The sequence below is a fragment of the Bos grunniens genome, chromosome 15 (assembly GCF_055505025.1).
Source record: "Bos grunniens cultivar Pamir isolate PY7600 chromosome 15, Bosgru_T2T1.0, whole genome shotgun sequence".
Taxonomy (NCBI): domain Eukaryota; kingdom Metazoa; phylum Chordata; class Mammalia; order Artiodactyla; family Bovidae; genus Bos; species Bos grunniens.
Window position 1 is genome coordinate 73,371,012 of NC_141179.1, and position 25,837 is coordinate 73,396,848.

The 25,837-nt window shown below is 39.7% G+C and overlaps 1 long non-coding RNA gene across 17 annotated transcripts in view; it reads right to left on the minus strand.

Annotated features, from left to right (window-relative positions):
• The window catches only part of LOC147358454 (uncharacterized), a 461,639-nt gene that overhangs the window by 21,476 nt on the left and 414,326 nt on the right, over positions 1-25,837 (minus strand). The gene's annotated exons all lie outside the window — the stretch shown is intronic.

The following is a 25,837-nucleotide window of genomic DNA, read 5'->3' on the forward strand; positions in this document are numbered from 1 at the left end:
CAGGTATGCAAATTCCATGAAGTTAGGTTTCATCTTTTTAATTCAAGGCTGTGCCCCAGTTTCTAAAACAGTACTTGTCAGATCCAAAATAGGCAGCTAATAAATAGATTTTGAATGAATAAATGAATTCCTTTCATACTTAACCCCTTCATATTTAATAGCAGACATATTTACTTAATGGCTGAGGATAAAACAACTACAGTTCTAAATAAGACCTTCAAAGTCATCCTGTCCAAAATGTCTTCCTCTACACCTCTGGGTGCTTCCCTTGAATGGGTCCACACAGACTGACCCTCCAGGGCTCTTTCATAACCTATAGCCACATCAGGGTTACAGGGATCTCCCATTTCCTTCAAAAGTTTTCCTGCTACTTGTGCCAATAATGATGATAACAATGACAATGATGATGTCATAGCACTAACGAACATTTTTTTAAGTGTTTACTCTTCATCAGCTATTGTACTCAGAATTTCTCATTGCATCATCTCACTTAATTTCCACAACAAATCTATTCAGTAAATACTATTATTAATCTTTTTTTTTTTAACATGAACTTGATACTTAGCAAGATTAAGCAACATGAGAGTTTATACAACTAATTAGTAACAGTGCTGGGTTAGGATCTGAGATCTGCCCGACTCCAGAATTCAAGATCTTAGCCTCTACCCTACACTACCTCCCTCAAGTCTCAGCCTATTCAGGGATGGAATCTCCTTGGTGATCCTGATGGTGGCCACCATGAAGAACAGCATCATAGAAAGATCCAGATAATGAGTGTTTTAACATCCTGGGGGTTGTAAGGTCAAGGCTCCTCCCTACTCATTGCAAGAACAAAAATGACTGCAATTGTTCATTTAAAATCATGCATGTGGGTATAAACATAGGAAAATAAATGTTATGAAACTTTCAACAGCAGTCTCTATTTCAGTTTCCAACACTGCTCAAGATATTAGAAAATTTGAACTCATTGAAACTCTTGATGCAAATATATATTATCTTCTTGTTCAAAACCAAAAATAGTTACATGTGATCCTTTAAAAGTCCTTGCTACTGGAATTGTCTTAATTAATGATCTTACAAAGCAATTTTGTAAAATTACATAATGAAATAAACTCCTTTTTTATTAAACTATTAAAAGGTTTATCAGTTTATTCACATGGACAAAAGATGTACTCATATCCCATGAAGCAAAATCTAGTAGACTTAGTTTAAATCTTGGTTATAAACACTTATTGGATGTAGACCTTATGGATGGCTTTTAGCCATGGCAGGCCTCAATTAATTCATTTTTAAATGGGATTAATACCACCTATCTCTCATGTATTTTGAAGGCTGAATGATATTATACATATAATTGCCTTGCACAGTAGCTGACATATAATAACTTCTCAACAAAGGTTAGCTTGAAATTAGGGTCTCTAAAAAGTTTTAATTAGCAAAGTACAATGGCATGTTATCATGTGTTAAATGAGTTTCAAGAGAATTTCTGGAAGTGTTTTATTAGCCTGTCATTCCTGAGGTAGCAAGCCTTACTATTATGGGCCCTATAGATCTTTTGGGTTTTGTAAATGTAAAGCCTAGAAGAAAGATAGTGATGTGCTGGAGAGTGAAGCTGGAGACAATTGTTCCTGTGTTATCACTAAGCATTTATGTGGCTGCCAAACCCAGCATGTGATCTTGGAGCAAATGAAGGAGTCAGAGTATCTCATAAAGATGAACAGTGTGCTCAGAAAGGAAGACCTGGATATTATTTATAGTAAATTAGTAAATACATAATTATTATGTGTAACAAATAAAAAGATGCATTATAAGGAATAGGCTCAAGTGATTGTGGAGACGGAAAAGTCCCTAGATCTGTCAATCTGCAGTCAGCAAGCTAGAGATCCAGGAGTCCAAAATACATGTGTGTGTGTGTGTGTGTGTGTGTGTGTGTGTGTATTTACAAGGTATACACACACACACATAAATACATGCTAGTGGTTCTGCTCGTGGTTCTACTTCTCTGATTGAAGCCTGGCTGATGTGTGTTATTATCAACATGAAGCCTAGAGAGTAAGAAACCGCCATAGTGCTTTTTTGCAGAACCTGAGGTCATCCAAGACCATAAAAAGCAAATTTGTCTGCAAATATGTAATAGCTTTAAATATGTACATATGTGTCAAAAGCCATATGAGACTGAGGTGTCATCACGATACTGTGGTGATGGTATTTCATCAGAGGAACAAGGGATGCTTGAATCCTACACAACTACCTTTCCAAAGAAAGTTAAAGTAACATTTGACGGAAAATGGACCTTCAAAATTCTATTGAGATAGTGCATAGATGGGTATGTGTGCTGCAAGATGAGAAGTGACACAAAAGATAATTCAATCTCATTTTCCATAGTGTAAATTCAACAGACCGTGCTGAAATTTAAAAATTAACATGTGCCAACACAAGCACATTAATTAGAAATACAGAAGTAAATATCAAAAAGAATAGCTACAATAATAGAAAGTGGTTGCCTCTAGGGATAGAAAACTTGTGGTGATGAGAAAGAGGGGTAGAGAACAGTGCTTTGTTTTCTTTAATATGGCTTGTACAAGTACCTGATTCTTCAAAGTATATGTATACATAACCGTTTAAAATTTCAAAATAAACACAAAAGATTTATACACAAAGATGCTCATCACAGTACTGTTTATAAAAATTAATGCTAATATCCACATTCACAAAATGAATAGCAAATTACTAATAGCAAATTACTATTTGCTATATAATGGAATGTACTACTAACAAAATCACCTTTAGTGCAAGGTTTAGTAAATACATGTTTAAAAGTTAATAGTGAGAAGCAGGTTTCAAAGCTGTACAATCAGCATCATCTTAAATAGGAAAGAAATTAACTGAAGTGGGAGAGAAACTAACTGAATGATGGAAATTTCTGGATTATGAATGGTGACATATAAGTGAATGTTTCCTTACTGTTTTTCATGTATACATTCATGCTTTCTAAAATTGTTAAAGTATATTGTAAAAGGGAGGAAGGTATGAAAATAGGAGGAGGCAAAAGGAAAAGGGGAAAGAGAAATGGGATAGAAGTTGGGTGGGAGAACAGAGCAGAAGGAGGAGGAGGGAAGGGGGGAGGTAGGAGGGGAGGAAATCACCTCTGTCTGTCACGAGGGGCCAATCTTCCCCTCAGCCCCTCTGGAGTTCTTGTGGCTGAACTAATAGTAAAACTGACAGAAGATAGATTAACAGGAGAAAAAGAAACAAATTTTAACTTGTGCTCACAGATGTCACACAGAAATAGGACCTAAGAGGTGGCCAGAGCAAGCGGCTTTTATATTTTTTAGACAGAGAAAATACACATTTGTGAGGAATTGACAGGACAAAGAAACTTAGGTGTGGGGTACTCAGTTCCCGAAGAATCTAAAGAGAGTTCGAGCTTAGCAGAGTCAGTTGAAATCACAAGGTTTGTACATAGTCTTATTGCCCAGATTCCCTATCTCTGTTCATAAGCGTCCTTCTAGCTTCAGATGTAGGGAGTGCGCCTTTCACATGAGAGATTTATTTCCTGCTTTCAGGGAGACAGAAAGGAGAGTCAGAATGTTCCTCTTGTACTTGCCATTTCTTATGTGACTTTGATCCAAAATAATCAAGATGCCATCGTGGCATATTTGGGAATAATCTGTCTTGAGCCCCAGTATCACATGATACCCAATGGGTCCTATCTAAGAGCTCTGTTACCTCCTCGTCAAGCATATACAAGTGTGGATGGTAGGAACTTTGTGCTTTTGGAGCTAAAGTCTATCTCAGACCATTCTGAAGAAACTGAGTATTATTTTCTTAAGGGATTGCCTGATAACTGTGTAATTAACACATACTCCTCTGCATTCCATTTTTCTCTACCTTTAAAGCACAATTTACAAACAATAAAAATGCAGCCATTAACACTTTAATGACTTCTGACAAATGCATATACTTGAGTAACCATCACCCCAATCAGGACATAGAGCATTTCCATCACCCAGAAAGTTCCCTTGTATGCGTTTCAAGTAGTCCATCGTTCCTCTAGGAAACCACTGGAGTTAGCATCCATCATCACAGTTTATTTCTATCTGTTAAAGATCTTTGTATGAATGTAAATGCACAGTGTGTACTCTTTCCTTGACTAGATCCTCTTGCATAGCATTTTTTTGGGGATTTATCCATCTTGTTTATATCACTAATAGTTAGTTCTCCTTTTTATTGCTGACTAATATTACATTACTCTGCTGACAAAGATCCAAACAGTCAAAGCTATGGTTTTCGCAGTAGTCATGTATGGATATGAGAGTTGGACTACAAAGAAGGCTGAGCACTGAAGAATTGATGCTTTCGAACTATGGTACTACAGAAGACTCTTGCAAGTCCCTTGGACAGCAAGGAGATCAAACCAGTCCATCCTAAAGGAAATCAACCCTGAATATTAATTGGAAGGACTGAAGCTGAAGCTCCAGTACTTACTTGGCTACCTGCTACAAAGGTCGACACATTGGAAAAGACTCTGATGCTGGGAAAGATTGAGGACAAGATGAGAAGGTGGCGACAGAGGATGAGATGGTTGGATGGCATCACTGACTCAATGAACATATGTTTGGGCAAACTCCAGGAGATAATGAAGGACAAGGAAGCTTGGTGTGCTGCAGTTCATGGGTTGCAAATAGTTGGACATGACTTAGCGACTGAACAACAACAAGTATTACATTACTGGAGTGTACAACTTGTCCATCTGTTAGTGGCTGTTTGAATACTTCCCAGTGTAAACTAATATATAAAAAACACTGCTATGAGAATTTTGTACATGTCCCTTTGCGCACATATGGCTTCCTTTCTTTTCAGTAAATATTTAGAAATGATATTGCTGTGCAATAATGTAGGTGGAATACGCTGTCTGTGGCTCAGCCAGTAAAGAGTCTGCCCACAATGCAGGAGGCCAGGGTTTGATCCCTGGGTCAGGAAGATCTCCTGAAGAAGGAAATGGCAACCTACCCCAGTACTGTTGCCTGGAGAACCCCATGGACAGAGGAGCCTGGCCAGCTACAAGCCATGGGGTCACAGAGTTGGATACGACGAAGAGAATTTCCTTCAGTGTATGTGGATGTTGAACTTTTTAAGAAATTGCCAAATTATTTTCCAAACAGATTATACAATTTTATAGTCCTACCAGAAATGTAAAAACAAAATCCAGTTGCAATTTTCTGATTCTATTTATCAGCTTACCCAGAGTTTTGTGTACATTTGCCTTTGTGTTTCTAGTAGAAGACCTCCTTTCGACTGTATGGTGATGGATGGAAACTGCATTTTTGGTGATGAGTGTGTGTCAGCACACACATAAGTAATAATATAATGTTGTACGTATGAAGCATACACAATGTTATCAAACAATGCTACTATAATAAAAATAAATTTAAAATAAATATATTTTCTTTAAAAATTCCAGTTACTCTACATCTTCACAAACATTTCATATTGTCAGTCTTTTTAATTTTAGCCACTCTACTAAGCACAGAGTGATATCTTATGATATTGAAGATATCTGGCTCTCCATTTGCATATCTTCTTTTGTGAAATGTCCATTCTACTTTGATTTGAATGTTTGAGGAACTGAATTTGGGTTTTTGTTTGTGTTCTGGATACAACCTATTTGCCAGAAATATGCATTGCAAATATTTTTCTCTAGACTGTGGCTTGCCATTTTTTTTAATGGTGTTGTGATAAGCAGAGATTTGTAAATTTTTATTCTAAGGAGATCAAACATATCATATTTTTCTGTTTTTATTTAGTGCTTTTTGAGTTCTAAGAAATTTTTGCCTACTTCAACATTGTGAACTGTGTTTTCCTTTAGGTATATTACTCATCTCAAATTTTTGTATATGGTGTGAGAAAAGAATTTGTTTTGTTTTTCTATACGGCTATCCAGTGGTTTTAGCCAGTGTGTTGAAAATATTTTACTTTCTCCATTGAATTATCTTTCTGCTTTTGTAAAACTTATATTTGCTTTTGATTAGGGTCCTACAGTCACAGCTTCCTTCCAGAAGAGAGGTAGTTGAGAGTTTCTGTGTTCCTCACTTGCAAGAACAAGCAAGCTGCTGCTGCTAAGTCACTTCAGTCGTGTCTGACTCTTCACGACCCCATGGACTGCAGCCCACCAGGCTTCCCCATCCCTGGGATTCTCCAGGCAAGAATACTGGAGTAGGTTGCCATTTCCTTCTCCAAAGCATGAAAGTGAAAGTGAAAGGGAAGTCGCTCAGTCCTGCCTGACTCTTCGCGACCCCATGGACTGCAGCCCACCAGGCTCCTCTATCCATGGGATTTTTCAGGCAAGAGTACTGGAGTGGGGTGCCATCGCCTTCTCCAGAACAAGCAAGAGTAGTGCCCAAATCACCTTGAAATAGCACCCCTTTCCTGAGGAGTTCCCTGCTGGTAAGCCCAATGATCATTAAGCACATCTAAGAAAGGAAGCACTTCGGAGAAGAACATAGATGACATACTCCAGAAATCTAAATCTCTGTTCATGCCTCAGATGCACTTTGTTGCTTCCAGGGGTAAAGCAGAGGGAACTGATAACTGAGTGTTTAGGTTTTGCCAGATACTTTAGAAAGCACTTTATAAACATTGTCTCAATGGATGTTCTTTTTGATACCAGGAAATATTTATTTGAATTCTATTACGTAGATAAGAAAACTTAGACTTTGCCACAGTTCCTTGGCCAGTTGGTGGTAATAGCAGGATTTGAACTCCTACTTCCTAAACTTGAATTTCCTAAATACAACACAGTTCTTTCTTGTATCTCATATGACCATTTCACAGAAGATATCTGAAGAACATCCCATTAGAAGCCAAGGAAACAGATGAAGAATATTTTCAGTTATTCTTGACCTATCAGATCACTGACTCTCTTTCAATCTCCTCAAGTTGTGACAGTTTTCTTCTCTCATTCTAAAATGACCATCTCAGTCTTGGTCCTTGAACTATATTTCAAATAACATAATACCCCGAAAGTCATCGTGTTGTGAGAATCCCAGGAATATGTGTTGGTAAACTCAATAACAAGAGAAAATATATGTTTGATATATTTCCAGTGGAATTTTTAAAATGAACATATTTACCCTAAAGCAAATTTATTGGATGGCAACCTACAAATTTACTTATAATTGCTTCCTTCCCATTCATGTGCACATACACTTTTGAAACTAATAATTATAGGATTCCTTTGACAGCACTTTACTTTCCCATGCAGTAAATAATCATTGTCAGCTGTAAATAATAATAAAAAGACAAGTTTTCCATTGTAAAATAAAGTTAAGGTGGTTTGTTCTAATGTAAAAGAAAGAAGAAAGGCAGATACTTGTCCTAACAATCACAGGAACTTGGAGTGTTCAAGTTCTCGTCTGTTAGTTTGACAGTATCATTCATCATTCCTTCCTGTGGTCATGTATGGATGTGAGAGTGGGACTATGAAGAAGACTGAGCACCAAAGAATTGATGCTTTTGAACTGTGGTGTTGGAGAAGACTCTTGAGAGTCCCTTGGACTGCAAGGAGATCCAACCAGTCCATTCTGAAGGAGATCAGTCCTGGGATTTCTTTGGAAGGAATGATGCTAAAGCTGAAACTCCAGTACTTTGGCCACCTCATGCAAAGAGTTGATGCATTGGAAAAGACTCTGATGCTGGGAGGGATTGGGGGCAGGAGGAGAAGGGGACGACAGAGGATGAGATGGCTGGATGGCATCATTGACTCGATGGACGTGAGTCTCAGTGAACTCCGGGAGTTGGTGATGGATAGGGAGGCCTGGCGTGCTGCGATTCATGGGGTCGCAGAGTCGGACACAACTGAACGACTGATCTGATCTGATCTGATACCTTTCTTGCTACATTTTAGAACAAGAATTTTATTTGGACAGTATCGTATGCTGCCAGATATTTATTGATTAAAATACATTTGTGTTTTCAAGAAGACTGAAAGCACACAGCAATAAAAGCTCAGTTCAGTTCAGTCTCTCAGTTGTGTCCGACTCTTTACTCAAACTCATGTCCGTTGCATCGGTGATGCCATCCAGCCATCTCATCCTCTTCTCCCGCCTTCAATCTCTCCCAGCATCAGGGTCTTTTCCATTGAGTCAGATCTTCACATCAGATGGTCAAAGTATTGGAGCCCCCCCAAAATAAAGCCTGCCACTGTTTCCACTGTTTCTCCATCTATTTGCCACATGGGCTCCAAAATCACTACAGATGGTGACTGCAGCCACGAAATTAAAAGACGCTTGCTCCTTGAAAGAGAAGGTATGACCAACCTAGACAGCATATTAAAAAGCAGAGACATTACTTTGTCAACAAACGTCCATCTAGTCAAAGCTATGGTTTTTCCAGTAGTCATGTATGGATGTGAGAGTTGGACTAGAAAGAAAGCTGAGTGCCGAAGAATTGATGCTTTTGAATTGTGGTATTGGAGAAGACTCTTGAGAGCCCCTTGGACTGCAAAGAGATACAACCAGTTCATCCTAAAGGAAATAAGTCCTGAATATTCATTGAAAGGACTGATGTTGAAGCTGAAACGCCAATACTTTGACTACCTGATGCGAAGAGCTGACTCGTTGGAAAAGACCCTGATGCTGGGAAAGACTGAAGGCGGGAGGAGAAGGGGATGACAGGGGCATCACCGACTCAATGGACATGGGTTTGAGTAAACTCCGCGAGTTGGCAATGGACAGGGAGGCCTGGAGTGCTGCAGTCCATGAGGTCACAAAGAGTAGGACACGACTGAGAGACTGAACTGAATTGAACTGATGGGACTAGATGTCATGATCTTAGTTTTCTGAATGTTGAGTTTTAACCCAACTTTTTCACTCTCTTTCACTTTCATCAAGAGGCTTTTTAGTTCCTCTTCACTTTCTGCCATAAGGGTGGTGTCATCTGCATATCTGAAGTGATTGATATTTCTCCCCGCAATCTTGATTCCAGCTTGTGCCTCCTCCAGCCCAGCGTTTCTCATGATGTATTCTACATAGAAGTTAAATAAACAGAGTGACAATATACAGCCTTGATGTACTCCTTTTCCTATTTGGAACCAGTCTGTTGTTCCATATCCAGTTCTAACTGTTGCTTCTTGACCTGGATACAGATTTCTCAAGAGGCAGGTCAGGTGGTCTGGTATTCCCATCTCTTTCAGAATTTTCCAGAGTTTGTTGTGGTCCACACAGTCAAAAGCTTTGGCATAGTCAATAAAGCAGAAATAGATGTTTTTCTGGAACTCTCTTGCTGTTTCCATGATCCAGCAGATGTTGGCAATTTGATCTCTGGTTCCTCTGCCTTTTCTAAAACCAGCTTGAACATCTGGAAGTTCACAGTACACGTACTGTTGAAGCCTGGCTTGGAGAATTTTGAGCATTACTTTACTAGCATGTGAGATGAGTGCAATTGTGCAGAACTTTGAGCATTCTTTGGCATTGCCTTTCTTTGGGATTGGAATGAAAGCTGACCTTTTCCAGTCCTGTGGCCACTGCTGAGTTTTCCAAATTTGCTGGCATATTGAGTGTAGCACTTTCACAGCATCATCTTTCAGGATTTGAAAGAGCTCAACTGGAATTCCATCACCTCCACTAGCTTTGTTCATAATGATGCTTCCTAAGGCCCACTTGACTTCACATTCCAGGATGTCTGGCTCTAGGCTGATGATCACACCACCATGATTATCTGGGTCATGAAGATCTTTTTTGTATAGTTCTTCTGTGTATTCTTGCCACCTCTTCTTAATATCTTCTGCTTCTGTTAGGTCCATACCATTTCTGTTCTTTATTGTGCCCATCTTTGCATGAAATGTTCCTTTGGTATCTCTAATTTTCTTGAAGAGATCTCTAGACTTTCCAATTCTATTGTTTTACTCTATTTCTTTGCATTTATTACTAGTATACTTATAAAATTATACTTCTTTTATCATAATCTGAAGGACAAGGTGCAGGGACCATGTAATAATTTTAACCTGCCCACCAGTTCTTTTGAGTTTCTAGCACCCTCCAGCTCTGGAAGTGAAAACAAAACCAATCCCTTAAATCATAGTTGTTAGTTGAGATTTGGTTACTACCTTCCCCCTCATGATATTGGCTGGTACTATGAATAAAACAAGCACTCTCCTATTAAAATGACAGCATTGCAAAACATAAGCCTGGTGCTGCCATGAGCTTTCTTTGCTACCTTGAGACAAAATCTTACCAAAGTTTCAAACCAATGAAGGAAAAAACAGAGCTGAGAAACTGAGAGTAAGAATGAATGAATGCTGATACAATTTGAACTTTGAATTCATCCATATCTAAGTCAGATTTGATTTCCAGCAACTAAACTATCACTGACCAATCCAAGGTGAGTCCATGGGAAAAAACACCACGCATGTTGCCAACATGGACTGATGCACAAGCCTCAGAAATTTCAAGCAAAGTGGGCAGGTGAGTAAGCTCAAAGGGCCAGAAAAAGGAACCTTGATTCTCAAAGCAGGTTCTGACCAGCAAGATATTTTCTATTATGAACTCATCAGGGTTGGACCTAACACCAAGGGCAGACAGAACAGAAATGAACAGAACTGGTTGGTAGGAGGCATCAGCAGAAGAGAGACAGGTACATTCTGAAACACATCAGTCCCACTTACTTGGCACAAAATCACATACCTACTGATGACATTGTTTATTTCATATCTTGTGTTGTTACATAGCTTTTCATGTGAACTTGCCCCGAATCTCCCACTACATTATAAGCTTCTAAAAAAAGTACTAACTATGCGTGGTATTCTTTTAACATTACTAACAGTGCCAGGTATAGGACTATAGATGTAGCATATTATTAACAAATATTTAATGAATAAATAGAGGAATGAAAAATCAAATTAAAGAACAAATGCCATCTAATTAGTATTTAAGATCATTGTATAAATAACATTTTATCAATTCCCACTTATCACATTTCTTCTTGATTCTATTTATACCTTCCTTGTCCTTATTTAAAATAATTCTCTAATACTTTTAAGTCTACAAAGTGATATCTCTGTATGAAGTTTATTTTTTGTTTGCATCTGTTCAAAACTCAAGTAACATTCTCCAACTCCCTTCTCTTGAATCCCATTTTTATCTTTTAAGAGTCAAATGATTTTTCTTATACCAGTAACATTTTATTTGTAGGATATATGTCCATGGCTTTTCAAAACAAGACAACCAGTCTGTCTAGAGATAATTCAGAAGGCAAAATTCTTGCCCCATTCTAATCCACATGCCATACTCATTGCCAAGAGAAAATTAGTACTACATCCCCCAAAGTGAAACATGCATAGGATTGGTGTTATAATGCTGACTTCTTAGCCGTATCCCAGACCTACATCATGGAGTCAGATCTCTGGCAATGTCAGAAATTCTTTTTCTCCTTTTTTCCCAATTATCCCCAGGTGAATTTTGTGCTCATTTAAAATGGGGATTGCTGTGAATTTCTTTGACTTGAGGGACAGGGGGAAGAAAGGCATCACCCTAATTTCAAAGGACTCACTATGGTAGCAGATATAAAGTTAATTTTTAATAAGCACCTGCTGCTTATCCTAAAAGAGGCAAGTTCTTAAACAAGAAAGATTATTTGGGGCATTACAAAGAAACATTCTACACAGAGATAAGGTTGGAAGCCATTTAATGTTCCAACATCAGACCTGGGAATCCCTTCCAAAAATATTTTCAGGACAATCAAAGAATCTCAGTTTAAATGAGAGATTCAGGACACAGGGGTTACCTTTGGACATCTGTGCCCCCCTCTCTTTGTGTATGACAAAGCCACCAGCATATAGGTTTATACTTAATGACTCACTTAGATGTTGCTGAGACTATCCCAACTGAAGCCCTCAAAGTCTATGTGGATGGAAACTTGGGAAATTTCCTTTATGAGATCCCTGGAATTCCCAGATAATTATTTTTCCTCCTCCAAAGAATAGTTGTATTGAATGACTGTAGTTATTTTTTCTAGATAACATATACTATATTCTCTGAGCTCCTTCTAAAATATAAGCTGCATATCAACAATACTTAGAAAAAGACATGTGATCCAAAACTTCTCCCTTAGAGTTTTCCTTTGTTAAGAAGCCATGTATGCCTGACTTACATGTTTCTATAAAAGACTGGGTAAATTTTTGCCTCATGATATTTATTGTAAGTAAGGTAGAGAATGTTGTGATTAGAACACATTTTGACCCAAAGTTTCTCTTCTGGGAGAGAAAATTAAAAGGCCTTAGAAGACCTCTTGATTCCATAACAGTCCCTCAGTGTAGCCCACAGAGGATGATACAAAGAGCAGATGACTGTATTATCACCAGGAAGCCAAAGGAGTTCTGGGGCCCAGTCTCCATACAAGGCTTCCCTGGTGGCTCAGATGGTAAAGAATCTGTCCACAATGAGGGAGACTGGGGTTCCATCCCTAGGTCAGGAAGATCCCCTGGAGAAGGGAACGGCAACCCACTCCAGTACTCTCACCTGAAGAAACTCATGGACAGAGGAGCCTGGTGGGCTACAGCATGTGGGATTGTAAAGAGTTGGACATGACAGAGCGACTAACACTTTCACTTTCATCTCCAGAAAAAGGTAGGCACATAGGAGGTAATACTCAGACATCTTCTTGGTTTTATAATAGTTTGATTCTATAGTCACTAAAGTGGGGTGGGGGAGAAGCATATCCCTGGCTAATATCTATCTCACTGCAATTTTAAGAAACAAATAAACAAAATTTGGTCCAGAAAGAGAGCCAGTTCCTCAACATCCTCCCTGGAGAAGATATGGATAATATGGGGCATAACATATTTTTAATAACTTTGGATAATGTAGAGCCATGAAATTTTGATGATAGAAAATCCTTGGAGATAATTTAGTTCACTGGTTCCCAAATCTGGCTGACCATACAAATCACCCTAGACTTAAAAATCTGAATCACCAGGGGTAGAAGCCAGAAATACATATTAATTTTTCAGTCCCCAAACGCACCTGAACAGATAAGGGAATTGAAGAATTAAATGATTTGTTGAAAGATGCATATCTTGGCAACAGCAAAAGCAGTCCAGAACCTAAGCCACACATTCCCAGAATTAAAAAGTATCTCCGAATGTCATCTTAGCATAACTGTCTAAGAGTGGTCCTTAAGCTATGAAAGATTTTCTGAGGGAACTCAGATTCCAACCCCCAAAGACATTTTCAAACGCTGAGTCTGAGGTGAAGCCTAGAAACTGACATTTGTAATAGGCCCTTTAGTGGACTCTGAAGGAGGGTAACCACTACAGGGAGCAATTAAGGACATTTTGTCTACCAGATGTCTGAGTTCCTTGTATCATGTTCCCTCACTTTGTTTAAACTCACTGTATCTATATGAAGATTAATACCATTGTAATAACTTTCCTTTATTACAAGTCTGTTAGAAATAGTTTTTTACATTTTTTTCCCCAGAAACTTAGTCCTGTAATTCTGCCTCACAGAAGTTATTCCTGCCTCTCTGGGCCATACAAAACGTTTTTTCCCAACGCTGTATGTTAGTTTTTGGAGAATTCAAAGCCAATCTAAGACTCCTCTTTCCAGGGGAGAATGGAGATGAAAAATTCCTCTAGTTCATCTCTCTCCTCTCCCTCCTCTCCCTTTGTGGCTTGTTTCACTTATGGCCAAAACCCTTCTCCCACCAAAACACAAATAAATACATAAAAATAAATCGCTGAAGCAGCTTCTTGCTGTCTTATGGCTCTGAGCCCTAAGCCTTAGGCAAAGCAGCTGGGTCTGATGCTGAAACCAGAAGGGCCTAACTACGTGGGAACAGAGCCAAGGCTGTTTTCCAACAATTAACTTTTCTCAACCACAGCCATGCTCTGAGGAGAAATCAAAGGCAGAACAGTTTCCTTCCACCCATACCTTCCCCACCCTAAAGGGTGAAGATGCAGCTTAAGTGGGCACCCCTGCAAAAGCAAGTCTGAAATGATCCCATCACCTGGTACATACTGTTCCCGCCTCTCTGCTCCACTCCAGCTTAACTGACAGGTCGACCCTGTCTCAGCCAGGCAGCTGCCTCTTTCCAGTACTGGCTCACTCTTCTCTCTGTTGTTTGTTTAGAACAAAGTGCTTTCTTCCATGAAAGGGATGGAAGCAGGCATATTTCTCAGGAACCACAGAGAGGGAGAGTGAAGGAGGATTTTATTTGAAGTTGAAAATCAGGGACTTCCCTGGTGCCTCAGTGCTAAAGGATCCATCTGCCAATGCAGGAGACACAGGTTTGATCCCTGGTCCAGGAGAATCCCACATGCTGGGAGGCAGCCACTCCCATGCACCACAACTGTTAAGCCTGTGCTCTGGGGCCCGGGAGCTGGAACTACTGAAGCCCAGGCACCTAGAGCCAGTGCTCTGCAACAAGAGAAGCCCCCACGATGAGAAGCCTGCAGGCCACAACTAGAGAAAAGCCTGCACAGCAACGAAGACCCAGCAGAGCCAAAATAATAATAATTAATAAATTTAAATTCAATTTTAAAAATATAAAATTGAAACTCATTCAAGGGCACTCACAAAAATGCCTTGAAGTATGGAGGGAAAACTAGAACTATACCTAATTTTTTTAAAAAAGAATTTGATGTTATTTGAGGGCACAGGCTCAAAATAAAGAAGGAAACAAGGAGGTAAACAGGAAGTTGTGAAGACTCAGAGTGAAAAAGACCCCAAAGACACCAAACTTTGCTGTACAAATGTCCAGATCCTTCCTCAAAATCACCTTACCCTTCAGGCTGCCAGCCTGTGCCTGTCTTCTGCTTCGGAAGACAGTAAGCTTGGGAGGTGGATCCACGGGAGGGGCTCTGATGACACATGGGCAGGGATTTGTTTCATCCCTGCTCTGTCAGTGACTAGAAGCTACTTAACTAGCCTGCCTCTCAGTTTCGTCAGCTAAAATTGGAGATAATAATGCCCTGATTACAGCAGCACGGGCTAGGTTCAGCCAGCAACCCCACCCCGCAATGGATCAGGGGCTACACACACCCATAGTTTTTTTGCCACTGAAACTGCATGTCTAGTATCAGTCAACAGGGGGCTCCACCACCCACAACCACTCCCTATATGAGCAGCCAGGAAGACTCGGGTCTCTGTCCTTGTCGAAGGGAAAACGAGGAGAAACAGCCTGAAGAACTGCTTAGGGCTTCACCCAGCTTCAGCTTGGAACTGAAGTGTGTCCGTTCTACTCATGTGTCAGACTTGTGAACTGGCTTCTAGCCCCTTCCCAACATGGGACTGAAAAGTACAGTTCTCTTTATGCCTGCAAAAAAATAAATAAATAATACGGTATTGACAAACTTCAGTAGCAGGGAACCATAGGGCTGTTGTGCGGAATAAGAGGCAAAATGCTGATAACATGGTCAGTGAAATACCTGGCTTGTCATGATGGAAGCGTTCAAAACCAGCAGTTGTTATTCCACAAGACCCCTGTCAGCAACCTTGCCCCCTTGCCTTTTGTTACTCAGATCTCATTATTCCTCTAACACACAAGAAACACCTCACCCAGAGCTAGAACAAAGCCCGAGAATACCTTATCCCAAGATCCATCTTTCTAAACTAGAGGACAGGAAACAGGAATCACTGGTGACAGTCTTTTATATCTTGGAGCTTGGTGGCACTTGCCAAGTCACTGAATGCACTGGAGCCAGTATAAAAGGAAAGTGAAAGTGAAGTCGCTCAGTCGTGTCCGACTCTTTGCAACCCCATGGACTGTAGCCCACCAGGCTTCTCTATACATGGGATTTTCCAGGCAAGAATACTGGAGTGGGTTACCATTTCTTCTCCAGGGGATCTTTATAAAAGGGGCCAATACTTAATGGAAGGAAATGTGGTTAACAGGAAAAACAGTGATTTGAATCCAAGTTCCAATCTTGAAATTTATTAGAAGTAGAACCTTGGATGAGTCATTTCATCTTTCTGGAATTTGGTTTCCTTATCTTAAAAAGGAGTGGATTATGCCAGATTATGTAAAGCTTCATAAACTCAGAATGCCAATGATGAAAAATAATGCCTTTGCAAGAATGGCTCTATCTTCAGGGAACATGGGTTTTAGAATATCCTATCCAATCCTATAGCCCTTAGCCCTAGGCCCTAGCTTGTCTAGTTAAGCCCCCCAGAACCCTGAATAACTTAACAGGTCACACAGTATGGATAACAGTGAAACAAGAACGACTCTTTGCTCTAGCAAAGAGAAGAATGTATTAGGGTTACAGACGAAGTGCTGTGAGTGCCCTGAGTTCTCCCCATCATGAACTTGAATGTCAGCTCACTCCCAACAGAAAAGGATCTCTTCCCCCTAATAAAAGGTATAGAACCTCTGGCAGATTATCAGAGAACAGTAGAGATTGAAGAGAGGGAGAGAGGTTTGAACCAGAATGCAAAGATAAACAGGCAGAAGTTCCAGAGAGAGGTAAACTACCCCTCCATGCTACACACACAGTAATAAGTCCTCACAGATATTCCCTTCCTAATCCCCAGAACCTGTGAAAATGTTACATTTCAGGGTGAGGATTAAGGTTACAGATGGAATTAAGATTGTTAATCAGCTGACTTTAAAATAAAGAGATTATCCTGCCTAATCCAGATGGACCCACTGTAATCACGAGTCTTTAAAAACAGAAGAAGGAGAAGAAGAGTTAGTGCCAGAGTGATGTCATATTAGGAAGACCTGGCCCATCACTGCTGGTTTCAGATGGGAGGAGTCATGAGCCAAGAATGTGGGAGGCTCAAGAACCTACAAAAGGCAAGAAAGTGGATTCTTCTCTATCTCTGTAAGCTGATAAACTTGTGTTATTTAAGTCACTAAGTTTGTGGTGGTTTGTTACAGCAGCAATTAGAGACTAACACATTCCATGATGAATAATTAGCAGCAGGCATTTAGCAAAGGTGAAAACAAATTTGTACAGAAATCGGTCAATAAGGATGATACTGATAGGTAACCTGGAACAAATGGGCAACACCGAAAGTTTTCTGTAAACTCTAAGAAAAGGAAAGTCAAGTCGCTCAGTCGTGTCCAACTCTTTGTGACCCCATGGACTGTGCCTACCAGGTTCCTCCGTCCATGGGATTTTCCGGGCAAGAATACTGGAGTGGATTGCCATTTCCTTCCCCAGGAGATCTTCCTGACCCAGGGATTGAACCCGGGTCTCCCACATTGTAGGCAGATGCTTTTACCGTCTGAGCCACCAGGGAAAGGTATCAGTCATTTGGATACACACTATGTAAAGGCGAGAATATGGGCCCTTTCTCTAGAAGTGAAAAGGAACTAAGAGTTTGAAATCAAAAGTGTACTGAATATCATTCACACGTTTTGCACATATTCTGAGGCAGAAGCGTTAAGAGCATTAGCTCCGTCAGTTGTTCATTCTGTTGACCTTGGGCATAAACACTCTAAGTTTGCTTTCCTTATAAATAAAATCAAACATGATAATACTTACGTTATGGAGTGACGAAAATTAAATGTGCTAATTCAACATAAAACACTTAGCACAGTACCTGTATGTAATAAGCTCAATAAAAGGCAATTATTTGCATTATATTTACATTCCTCTATAGATAGAATTTTCATTCTGAATGCTAGCACTTTAAACAAATTATTTTGCTGTTTTTATAAAGGCCCAATTAAACAATTGCTCCTGGGATGTTACAGTGTTAGGGTTGGGTGGACCCAGTGGAAGAATCACAGTCAATATTCAGGTATCACACAGTAGGAAAAGCCAGGTAAGCATCTCTGCTGGCAGAATTTTGCCCTAATGAAGGGCTATTTCTGCTTGGGTGACTACACATTATAGCAGCATCTGGAGCTAATCTCTGCACCCAGCAGGTGTCTGTGGACACCAATGACTCCCATTCCTACTGTAAGAGAGGCAGGGAAAGAGTTGAAACCAACTAAAAAGCAAGGTATCAGGAACACCCATAGTTCTTGGCGTTACTAAGCCTGAAGAATGGCTGAATTGCTTCCTTACATGGCAGCACAGATGTTAGTAACTTGCACCTATGCTTATGTGTGAAAAAGAGAAGGGGGGTGTAAAAGAGAGAGAGAGAGAAACAAGAGCATCAAGAGTAAAAGTAAGGCCCATTCTCAGAAGTAGTCACTTAGACCATCACTCACAGGCAGAATAAATAGCCATTTGAGGGCCTATGCTCCTCACCAAACTGAGTTTTTCACTGCAGAAAATGTCTCATCATCATTTCACATAGTAGATCTCAACAAATATTTATTCAACTGATCTGAAAGGGTTACACACTATAAAATACAAAATTATGAAGTGTGTGGCAGGATAATTTAATATATGATATATTTTATGATAATTTAAATGATATATTTATATGATAAATATATTTTATGATAATTTAAAACATGATATATTTTCCTTACTACAGAACTAATATCCATCCCCAGGGAGAAAATAGAAGTCTTTGGATCATGAAATCCAGAGATCTTCACAAGAGACTTTAGTCAAAAGTCGAGGCTTACAGAGGCAAAGAGCTAAAGTCTATGCATAGGGTGGAGGATACACCCCTGAGATGTGTGACCAGAAAAAATAGCTGAAAGGGAATGTCCTAAGGCAAGTGAACAGAGTTGGGTGTTTGGTGGAAGATGTATACATGGAGGACGCCCGGCGACAGAACCTTGGACCAGGCAGCTTGTAGATATTGGGAACCTCAATGCTGAGAACTATGATATTGAGGCTGTAGCTTTCAAAGCCTTACATACAGCTTCCTGGTACTGTGGGATGGAGAAGACGGATCAAGAGAGTCTGGTCAGTGAACATGTAAGGTGGGATTGTAACGGATTAAAGCTAGGAGCTCTTCACTTCTGGGGTTCCGTATAAATCTCCAGGGGCTTCCCAGGTGGTGCTAGTGGTAAAGAACCTGCCTGCCAGTGCAGGAGAACTAAGAGACGCTGGTTTGATCCCTGGGTTGGGAAGATCCCTTGGAGGAGGAAATGACAACCCACTCCAGTATTCTTGCCTGGAAAATGCCATGGACAGAGAAATCTGGTGGACTACAGTCCATGGGGTTGCAAAGAGTAAGACACAACTAATGTGACTTAGCACACATAAATCCCCGATTTTTCAAGAAATCCTAGGAACAAAGGATAGCATAGCAAAAAGGATTCAAAGACATTTAATTCAATTTGGTGAAATAAAAATATGTCATGTTTCTTGCCAGTATACTTGGAGGGAAAAATTCACACACATTACTTATGTACTTATGTACTACAATAAGACATTAAAGTAGTTATCTCTGTATTGTGTTATTATAGGTAGTAGTCAATTTTTCTTCATATTATACATACATATATATATATATATATATATTTAAAGTCATGTTTAAAGATAAAACTACAGAAAACCCACCTTCCTACCCTTGCCCAGCCAGATGGTGATGTGATGATCCTTCCTAGGAGCAATGGGCCCCAACCTTCTTTAGAACAAAGTCAAACTCTGTGCTTGATTTGGGCCCCTAAGAATCTGGAGAAGCTGTGATGTTCAGAGAAACACTCTGGCTCTCGAAGAGTTTTTATCCTTGAAAAACTCTCACCAGGGGTGTGTTCCAACACACATAATGATTTTGTTGGATGTTAAAGAGTACAAAGTTCTCCAAAGGAAAAAAAGCCAACTCCTTTCCATCAGCTATATCAAGTCACTGAAGTTACTGAAATTAGAAATGCTTCCATGAATCTATGGGAAAGCGGGGTGTGTGTGTGTGTGTGTTAATATGCATCATTTCCAGCGCTATGCATTTCTCTATGTAGATCCAGATTTCCACCTGGTAGTATTTTCCTCCTGCCCAAAGGACTCTTTACAAGAACATTCTCTCATATCACCCAAGTAAAATCATCAACATCAGGGTATGACCGCTAATATATTACTACCACCTAATCCTCCAATCCCATTTAAGCCAGTAGTCTCAGTAAATTCTTTTACAGCAAAAGAATAAATGGCACTAGGTTAAGAAAATTGTTCTCTTTTCTAGATTTGTTCTTTTATTAATTCCACAGGGAACATTTTGATGACCCACTCTATGCTGACTCTGTCAATAAGATGAGTCTTAATCTGAGAACCAGCCATAAGTAAATCATAATAATGCAATGACTAAGGGCTGTAAAAGATATGCAGGGGCCATTTCAGGACTAAATAAATTGCTGCCCAGCCCAGGGAAGGAAGTGATTCACTCTGCCTGAAGGAATCAGGGACAATGTCACAGAGGAGGTAGTCATTGCTATGATTCTTAAAGGATGAGTAAGAGTTTTTGAAACAAACTGGGAGGACAGAGCACCTGAAAATGAGTTTCTCCCCACATTATCTCACACAGTTCTACGCTTTCAATTGTAACTCAACGTTAGTGACATAAATAACACTAAAATGGCTAGCCAAAAACGAGCAGCAAGGAAGTGAATCCCAACCTTTTACTTTTCCACCTGTGATTCAGTTCATTTGAGGACCTCTGCAGATCTCCTTCCACACAAGGACATTTTTTGTGAGGTGACATCTTTGTAGAGCATAAAATCACTCGTGCTCTGCTTGGTCCTAACATTTCAGTTCAGTTCAGTTCAGTCACTCAGTCATGTCCAACTCTTTGCGACCCCATGAATCGCAGCACGCCAGGCCTCCCTGTGCATCACCAACTCCCGGAGTTCACTCACACTCACGTCCATCGAGTCAGTGATGCCATCCAGCCATCTCATCCTCTGTCATCCCCTTCTTCTCCTGCCCCCAATCCCTCCCAGCATCAGAGTCTTTTCCAATGAGTCAACTCTTCGCATCAGGTGGCCAAAGTACTGGAGTTTCAGCTTTAGCATCATTCCTTCCAAAGAAATCCCAGGGCTGATCTCCTTCAGAATGGACTGGTTGGATCTCCTTGCAGTCCAAGGGACTCTCAAGAGTCTTCTCCAACACCACAGTTCAAAAGCATCAATTCTTCAGCACTCAGCTTTCTTCACAGTCCCACTCTCACATCCATACATGACCACAGGAAAAACCATAGCTTTGACTAGATGGACCTTTGTTGGCAAAGTAATGTCTCTGCTTTTGAATATGCTGTCTAGATTGGTCATAACTTTCCTTCCAAGGAGTAAGCGTCTTTTAATTTCATGGCTGCAGTCACCATCTGCAGTGATTTTGGAGCCCAAAATAATAAAGTCTGACACTATTTCCACTGTTTCCCATCTATTTCCATGAAGTATGGGACCAGATGCCATGATCTTCGTTTTCTGGATGTTGAGCTTTAAGCCAACTTTTTCACTCTCCACTTTCACTTTCATCAAGAGGCTCTTTAGTTCCTCTTCACTTTCTGCCATAAAGGTGATCCTAACATTTGGTTTTGTTTAATTCCACTGTAATCTTCCAAGCTGAGATTTCTTAGTGATGATCAGACAGCCTGTAACAATGTTTAAATAGACTTGTTGCCTTAAGAATAGGTTTGATTTTATTGATTTCCTTATAATGTCTGTAATTGTTCAGTTTGTTGGAGCTTTTTTCTTTCTTTTTTATTGTATTTCCTAATTGCTTTATCTTTCACAGAAAAGATCTGTTTGTAGCTTGTTGATCTTTTCTTCCGTTAAGAATGAATGTTGCGAGAGAGACTTTTGTGAAGAAAAGCAAAACTCCATTATCAAAAGTTTCATTATACCCACTGATATATGTTTCTCGTTCTTAAAAACTCTACAAAATGTCTTTGTCCTTCCCTTCATGAATAACTGGACTCTGTGGAGGAGGGGAAAGAATCTGTTATGTTCAGTACTTTCATTACAATGTCGTGTTATTAGTGTCTGGGATATAACTTTTTTGCTTTGTTATTTGAACAGCTTTGTCCTTCTTAGTGCCTCTGCATTAACATCTGTGTTTTAACAACTGAAATGAAGAGCCATTCCAGGTCAGTGAGGAGGAGCACCCTACACACACATTCATTCAGCAAAAACTCACTGAACACAAACTAAATGCCAAGCAGGTCATCGATTACTGGGGACAAAGAGAGAACAAAACCCAGGTATCCTAATGCTAAAAGCTGGATGAAATTGCAGAGGGGGATCGGGTCTGAAGGGGAAGCAAACTTCAGCCATGATGGTGTGCAGCATTTAGGTTCAGACCAGGGACTCTAGAATCATACAAGTGTGAGTTCAAGTCCCAGTTTTGCTATAAGGGAGTGACCTCAGGCAAATACCTAAGCTATTTGAGTCTCAGTTCTCCTATCTACAATGTACAGATAGCAGCAACACCCGCCTCAAGATTTTTGTATTAAATCAAATATTACAGGCAAAGTGCTAATCATATTGTCAGGAAACTAGTAAGTGTTCAGTAAACTTTAGCTCTAGATTTATGCTGATCTTGCCACATTTATGTTACCATATTAAAAACACAGAAGGATCTCAACACATGTTTGTTGACTAAAGCCAGTCCAAATATTCCACCCTCAAGGTAATCAGTCAGTGTAACATCAGAAATTCAGTTGCGGATTTTCAACCTAAGCTGGGAAGTGGTAGGTGGAGGAATAAGTGTATAATTTGGGTGTTGAAAGCCAAATTCTCACATTAACACCAAAATTAAAATACTGTGAATGCATGGGTCCACTTATATATGAATATTTTTTCAATAAAATGCACTAGAGCACTATGCCATCCACAGTTGGTTGAATTTATGGATGTGGAACCTCCGATATGGAAGAACCATGGATGGGGGAGCTGGCTATAAGGTATAAGCAGAGTTTCAATTGTATTAAGAGTCAGCACCCTAACCCCTGCGTTATTAAGGTGTCAACCATATTTCTACTAATAGAGAGTTAAAATGATGATCAACAGCTGTCTGCACATCCACTGCTAGTCCACACTTGCAGCCTCTGTTAAAGAAAATACAGCTTGGGCAGTGGATCAGAAGACAGCTCTTGGTGATCAGATTGCGTCTTCCATTATTTAAACCCAGCTTTGGTCCTTGCGCTTAGAGCAAAACGAGAAGACCTTTAGGGATGTAATTAATACAAACTGCACAGGGCGCTTGTCCACCAGAGGTCTCCTCCAGGATGTAAGAAACCCTAAAAAGAAGGATAGCTCCAGGAGAAGGGAGAGTCACACACATTTACACTGAAGACTTCACAGAAAATCATTACCATCTTAAAAATTATCATATGAAGAAATAAGAGTTCTTGAGGGTGGAGAACAGCTGGTTCCAAAGAACAATCGGTAGTTAATTATCGAGTACCTTTTAGGCATTAGCATTTTCTAAAAGATTATCTGAGAAACTCTGCCCATGAGGGTAATTATCTGAACAGGTGTCAAAGAAATGGAATAAACTAGACTCTTCTGAACTATAAAATGAATCAAATTAGCAAAAAAAAAAAAAAAAATGCTGTGTAACATTTATTTTATATAGTAAAATATATAAAAAATAAATACTATATATATAGCAAAGGGTACACGCAAGCAGTTTTCAACATAAGACACAGAGGAGAGTGGTGAGTAGAATTTCTATGGAAATCTAGAATAAATTTGTTTAAGGAGATAATGCTTAAGGCAGATCCTGTCAAAAGTAGCACATCAATTAAGTAGTGACTGTGGTTTATAGAATTCTCCTTTTTGGGAAGGTTGATATTTACCATCATCCTGATAAATGCCTCCTTATAATCCGTTCATTCCTCACTGGCCCATATCTCCCACCTCTAGTACTTATTGCATAAGGAATGGTTCTCAGACTGTTCAGAAATAAATCTCTACACTGATGGAGGGTTTTTCCGCTGCCTATTATGCGCCTATCTAGCCTCAGCCAACAGTTTATCACCAGCTGAAAAAGGAGGCATTGTGGTAAAAGACTGAATTGTTTTTATGGCCATGTCTATATTTCTTAAAGAGTAAGAACCTGTATGGAAGAAATTCATCCTGGAACCACATGAACCACCGTTCATTCGGAGTAAGGGGAACTTGTTATTCAATATTGAAAACAGAATTCATCCTGGAACCACATGAACCACCATTCATTCGGAGTAAGGGAACTTGTTATTCAATATTGAAAACAGAATTCATCCTGGAACCACATGAACCACCATTCATTCGGAGTAAGGGGAACTTGTTATTCAATATTGAAAACAGAATTCATCCTGGAACCACATGAACCACCATTCATTCGGAGTAAGGGGAACTTGTTATTCAATATTGAAAACAGAATTCATCCTGGAACCACATGAACCACCATTCATTCGGAGTAAGGGGAGCTTGTCATTCAATATTGAAAACAGAATTCATCCTGGAACCACATGAACCACCATTCATTCGGAGTAAGGGGAACTTGTTATTCAATATTGAAAACAGAATCACACACCATGAGGGTGTCACTCTTTTACTACCGGGAGCTATTAAAATCCCCACCCACTTACTTTTTGCCTTTTACCAACTCAGTTCTGTGAGCCTGCAAACATGAATCTTTGAATACCACAGATATTGGTTACAATCAACTCATGACATTAGAATATAAGGCCTTAGCATCATGCTTGTTTAGGGAAAATCTCCTGAGTCTGATATTTGTATTATCATTAGCCTTGACGTATATATCACGATAAGAGAAAACATCAGTTTTAGCCCCAGGTCAATCACTTTGTTGCCTTGGACAATTTATTTTTTTCTGTGCCTTATTTTCCTAATGTATATAATAAAAGTTTGGACTAACTGACTTCCAAAAGTCTTTTATTCAGGTTCACTATTAGCTGAATCTGTAATTACCAATCAATACAAACCACTAAGTACCAACCTGCCTTCTCAATACCACATCCACCGTGGAGAAAATCCACATATTTTAGATATTGCTGTGTACTATATTTAGCGGACATTCTCCAAAACAAAATATATCAATTGTGCAACACCTCTTTGAAAACATAAAGCTTTAACTGTGGTAAAATATGACTTTACAAACAGACATTTAAATTCAATCCAATGAGCAATTAGTAATGGGTTAGTCTCCAATTGCTAGATAAAACAGTCAGATCTTTGGCAAAAATCAACAGATTTCTCCTTTCTTCCTGTTCACAGCATCAGTGTTAGGATGCAGTCACTACCCTGAATCTACAAGTACAGATTCTAATATGATCAGCACTGCCAGAAAAGCAGACAAGTATAAAGTAGATTTGGTGCTAAAAACCCAATGGAGAGACACAATCTTATAAATAGATAAGTATACTTAGCCTTTTGAACTGTGGTGCTCAGGAAGACTCTTGAGAGTCCCTTCGACAGCAAGGAGATCAAACCAGTCAATCCTAAAGGAAATCATTCCTGAATATTCACTGGAAGGACTGATGCTAAAGCTGAAACTCCAATACTTTGGCCACCTGATATGAAGAGCCAGCTCATTGGAAAAGACCCTGATGCTGAGAAAGATTGAAGGCAGGAGGATAAGTGGACAACAGCAGATGAGATGGCTGGGTGGCATCACCAACTCAATGGGCATGAGTTTGATCAAGCTCTTGGAGATGGTGAAGGACAGGGAAGTCTGGCGTGCTGCAGTCCATGGGGTCCAAAGAGAGTTGGACACAACTGAGCAACTGAACAACAAAAATTTATCCTTACCATAGAAAGAAAAGAAAAGGATTGGAAAGGTAAGGTAAAGCAAGTCAAGAATATATCATTTTTCCTATAGTCCTGGCCAGCATCATCCCTGGCCTCTTTGGTGTTGGGAAGCATAGTGCAAAATAGCCGTAAAAGGAGAAAGTCCTCAGGAAAATCGTGAAGGGCCAGAAGTACCCGGCTTTGCACTGCGGACAGAGAAACATCTCCTGCCTCTGGTTATGCTCGGCGCCAAGAG